We start from the raw sequence: 5,390 nt of genomic DNA on the forward strand, positions 1-5,390 counted from the left end.
GGCACAACCTCGAACATGATCATCTCTTCGCGGAAATTGTTAACATCGCCGAAGGCCACGGGAAGTTTGATGCTGCCCAGGGAGTTTGCCTTTTTACCCGGAACCACACCATGGAACTCTGTGGTGTTGTGCTTGAGTTGTTCCTTGGTAAGGTTCATCCTCTCCAGAGTTTCCATGTACATGATGTTTAGGCTGGCTCCGCCATCCATGAGGCACTTGGAGAAGTCATACCCGTCGATGCAGGGACTAATAGCCAAAGCATAGCACTCCTTAGGGATGATGGCCGGATGATCGGCTCTGTCACAGGTGCAGGGAGTTTCCGACCACCTGACGTACTGCGGCACAGCCGAAAGCGTAGCGTTTAAGGTCCGTAGGGCGGATTTCATCGCCCGAACTGTTGGAGTTCCGAGGAAGGTGTGGTAAGCACCAACGCTTTTCTTCACAAATGTGTTGGAGGTGTTAGCTGTGGCACCATCTTTTGGTTCCGGCGAAGCTCCATCCTCATCCATTGCTTCGGATCTATCCTCGTCCTTGTCCTTCTTGCCTCTCCTCCTTTGCCGCGTGGGCGGTGCTTCCTAGCATGCTTGTATCCTGCTTCCGGGTATGTCTTGAGATCATTGACCCACTTGTAGTTGCGGTTGGTGTGGGAGGACTTTCCTGTAGCCGGATCAATATGGGATAGACACGGTATGTCCATTTACTCTTCGTAGGTTTGGAGAGTGCGAGACCCAGCTACGGTGACCTCGTCAGCGCGCTGCTGGCCCCTGCCGGCTCCGCCACCACGGCCGCGGCCTCTTCCGCCTCCTTGGCCGCGTTGGAACATCATGGCAACCATGTCGTCGACGCTCTTCTGGTTGTCGGGGGATTCTTCCGCTTGTTATTGTTGTTATTGCCATCACGGTTTCTTCTGGCTATGCAGGGGTATGGCTGTGGTTGCCAGTTCTCCGCCTGCATCATCATCGGCGGCGGTGTGAGTGCTGGCAATGGAAATCATCTTGTCCAGGGTCAGCTTTTGGTCATTGTATAGACACGTTAGCATGTACCGGAGCAAACCTCCCCTCTGCAAGCCACCCATGAAGGCTAGCATAGCTGTGCGATTGTCCACGCTCTCGCACTCATTAATTGTTTTTAACCACCGAGTAAGATATGCTCGAGAGGTTTCATTCTTGCTCTGGATGCAGGCTTACATATCACTGGTCGTGGAAGGTCTCTTGTAGGTGCCCCTGAAGTTACCCTCAAAGGCAATCTTCAGGTCAAACCAGCAAAAGATGGAGTTCTTCGGAAGATCGCTGAGCCAAGTCCGGGTTGGACCAACAAGGTACAACTGGAGCATGCGGTAAGCCATGTTTGGGGTCCCTCCGGCAAAGCTGACCGCGTTAAAGTAGTCATCGATCCAGGTATCGGGCCTCTCACTGCCATCATAGTGCTTCAAGTTTCCGGGTAGCCTGAGCTTCAAGCCTTTTGGTGTTTTATCCTCTCGGATCCTCCTTCCAAAACACTTTGGGTCAATGTACTCAATCATGCATTCGTTGAGACGTTCCCGCCTGTGTCCGGGGGATTCTGATCGGGAGCGTGATCTCCGGCCTCCGCCGCTGCCTCCGCCTCCTCCACTAGGTGGGGGTGACGGGGATCCATGCGGGGGACGATGGGATTTCTTGCTTCCGCCATCAGATTCTCCTTCTCCTTCTCGGTGCTGGCTCTGGCTGTGGTGTCAGCCTTTGCCATCATGGCGGCTTCCCCCATCATTCCGGCTCCTACAGGGCTCAGGCGCACACTCTTCATTCTGGCTCCTCCGGGGCTCAGGTGCACGTTCCTCGTTCCGGATCCTCCGGGGTCCTCTAAGGCTCGACATTGTCGCGGATGTTGATCCCGCCCGGCCCATGAGGTATGGGGTTTCCGGCTGGACTTCATCGACGAGGTGGCGGAGGAGGGCGATGATTCCGAGGCGGAGGAGATGGGTTTCGGTACTTGTCCCTACCAGTATACATCGGATCCTTTCCCTTATTATTCCCTGCAGGAGGGCTATCCGAAGGTATGGGGATCGGATTTGGATGTTCTCTGGTTGGTCTCCTGCTCTCCGTAGATCCGGTGCGCGATTGCTCGTCACCATGCTCCCTTCCTGAGGCGTTCTTCTGCGCGGTGGAAACGCATACCTCCGGGTTGGATTCCGACCTGCACGAAGTATCCGCCTTACTCTGTTGCTTCATTGATGTGGCGACGAGTGTGCGGAGGTGGCCGATGTCGATTTCCTCATCATTCTTGGCCAGGAGCTATGTGGCCTTCTTCATGTTAACCTTTGGGGTCGCGAGCGGCGTATGATCAGATGGACTGTGAAAGTTGATCTTCCGAGGGAGAATAGCTTCCTGACGGAGCTTTTCCGCATCATCTTTAGCATCATGGACTATCTTCTTCCACTTATCCTGGAGCTTTGTGGCCTTGCCCAGATATTGCATGGTCTTGCGCTCTTGTTCGTCGACCACTTGCATCATCTCATCGGTCTCTATCTTATCCGCAAGCACAGTTCATGCAGCCTTGAAAACCTTTTGAGCTTCAGCAAGCAGTTGCTTCCTCTTAGCTTCTAGAGCTTCCGGATCTGCGGCTTCTTCTGATGTTATTGTGGTGGTGAGAACTTCCGCGTAAGTGATGTTCTCGCCGTTCTTGCCTGCTAACCTGGTGAGCTCCTCCATTGATATACCTTCACTAAAGCCAAGGTCACTTCCTTAATTGGACGACCCGGAACTGCAGCGTTGGGTGGCGTCTTCTCCGAGTCGGAATCCTCATCAAAACCCCTTACGGTCGCAAGGACCTGCTTGGGTGCGCAGATTCGACTTCAGCTTTCTCCTTCTCATCCATCTCCTTCATCGGGCGATTGTACTCTTCCGAGTCCATGGAAGATGTGTCTCCGGCATCCTCTTGTTGATCTGGAGCGTTATTGTCTCCAGCAACCTCAACCTGCATGGGTCTAGCTCCATCCTGAGGAGGGGCGGTTCCTGCGGTGTGTGCGAGGAAGTGCACGAAGTGGCACCTTTGCTTCTCTAACACCTGGGAGACCCAGGCGGATCTGCATTGGTCTTCCACCGTAATTTCCTGCTCAGGGACGGATTGGGTGGGCTTTGAATTTTTCAGATCTAAGGCGGAATCTTCCTTAGGAAGTTCCTGCGACTCAGATCGGATCTTCGCGACTGCGTCATACTCAACGACGGTCGCATCATTGTTACTTACCAGCGTTTCTGTCGGAATCGACGGTCTTGCCGACGAAGATGTGTATGCCGCCGATTGGGACGATGGAGAGCTTGACGGGGTCGGTCCTAGCCGGAATCCAGCACTCGTCCTGAGGGACGATAGAAATTTCCCGGTGTATAGAGCATGCTCCACTGCGATGGAGTCGTTGAAGCTTCCCATGGCGTAACCCTCCCGCTTTTGGCCTCCGGACGCCGCCAGCCCCACGGTGGGCGCCAACTATCGTTTCCTACTCGACGGTACCCCGGAGGAGGGATCCTCAAGGAGGGGGGAATAAGTAGGGGCCATAGGGCGGAGAGCACTCGGGACGGTGGTCCCGATTTACCCAGTTTCGGAACACCTGCTCGAGGACAGGGCCTACTGCTGCTTGTCTGGAATTATCTGAGCGCTTTCGCGTTATTACAATGAGTTGTGGTTGTGCCTCTAGGGCTCCCGGGATCTGGCTTATAAAAGCGCCAGGATCTAGGGTTTACACGGAGAGTCCTAGTCGGAATACGATCTTGCCTAACTACAGAACATTACATTGCCGTGCACGTCAAGGATCCGACTATCCTAAGATGTCGTACTGGATCCGGCTACCCCTGATGGGCCAGGTCAGATCCGACTTCCAGAATTGGTCGGTGGATCCGGCTCCTTGTTCCTGAGCTGGACTTCCTCCATCTTGATCAACAGCAACTGGGCCGCCTAATGGGCCGTATGCCACCATCACCATCCGTGGGCCACACGGGCTTGCCGGATTTAGCCACTATCGATGGTACACCCATGAAGTATACCCACAACACCGGCCATCAATAAAACATGGGCTACATAGGTCGATAAGACGAGAAAATAGGCTCTAAATGACCGCAAGCTCACCTTGAGACTTGCAGAACACTCGAAGACGGCGGTTGGTGACGGAGACTGATGGCGTGTAAACACACGTCCGTTGGGAACCCCAAGAGGAAGGTGTGATGTGCACAGCAGCAAGTTTTCCCTCAGAAAGAAACCAAGGTTATCGAACCAGTAGGAGTCAAGGAAGCACGTGAAGGTTGTTGATGGCGGAGTGTAGTGCGGCGCAACACCAGGGATTCCGGCGCCAACGTGGAACCTGCACAACACAATTAAAGTACTTTGCCCCAACGTAACAGTGAGGTTGTCAATCTCACCGGCTTGCTGTAAACAAAGGATTAGATGTATAGTGTGGATGATGATGTTTGTTTGCGAAGAACAGTAACGAACAATTGCAGTAGATTGTATTTCAGATGTAAAGAATTGGACCGGGGTCCACAGTTCACTAGTGGTGTCTCTCCCATAAGATAAACAGATGTTGGGTGAACAAATTACAGTTGGGCAATTGACAAATAAAGAAGGCATAACAATGCACATACATATATCATGATGAGTACTATGAGATTTAATCAGGGAATTACGACAAAGTACATAGACCGCTATCCAGCATGCATCTATGCCTAAAAAGTCCACCTTCAGGTAATCATCCGAACCCCTTCCAGTATTAAGTTGCAAACAACAGACAATTGCATTAAGTATGGTGCGTAATGTAATCAACACAAATATCCTTAGACAAAGCATCGATGTTTTATCCCTAGTGGCAACAGCACATCCACAACCTTAGAACTTTATGTCACTGTCCCAGATTCAATGGAGGCATGAACCCACTATCGAGCATAAATACTCCCTCTTGGAGTCACAAGTATCAACTTGGCCAGAGCCTCTACTAGCAACGGAGAGCATGCAAGAACATAAACAACATATATGATAGATTGATAATCAACTTGACATAGTATTCAATATTCATCGGATCCCAACAAACACAACATGTAGGATTACAAATAGATGATCTTGATCATGATAGGCAGCTCACAAGATCTAACATGATAGCACAATGAGGAGAAGACAACCATCTAGCTACTGCTATGGACCCATAGTCCAGGGATGAACTACTCACACATCACTCCGGAGGCGACCATGGCGGTGTAGAGTCCTCCGGGAGATGATTCCCCTCTCCGGCAGGGTGCCGGAGGCGATCTCCTGAATCCCCCGAGATGGGATTGGCGGCGGTGGCGTCTCTGGAAGGTTTTCCGTATCGTGGCTCTCGGTACTGGGGGTTTCACGACGAAGGCTTTAAGTAGGCGGAAGGGCAGAGTCGGGAG

The sequence above is a fragment of the Lolium perenne genome, chromosome 7 (genome assembly GCF_019359855.2).
Source record: "Lolium perenne isolate Kyuss_39 chromosome 7, Kyuss_2.0, whole genome shotgun sequence".
NCBI lineage: Eukaryota > Viridiplantae > Streptophyta > Magnoliopsida > Poales > Poaceae > Lolium > Lolium perenne.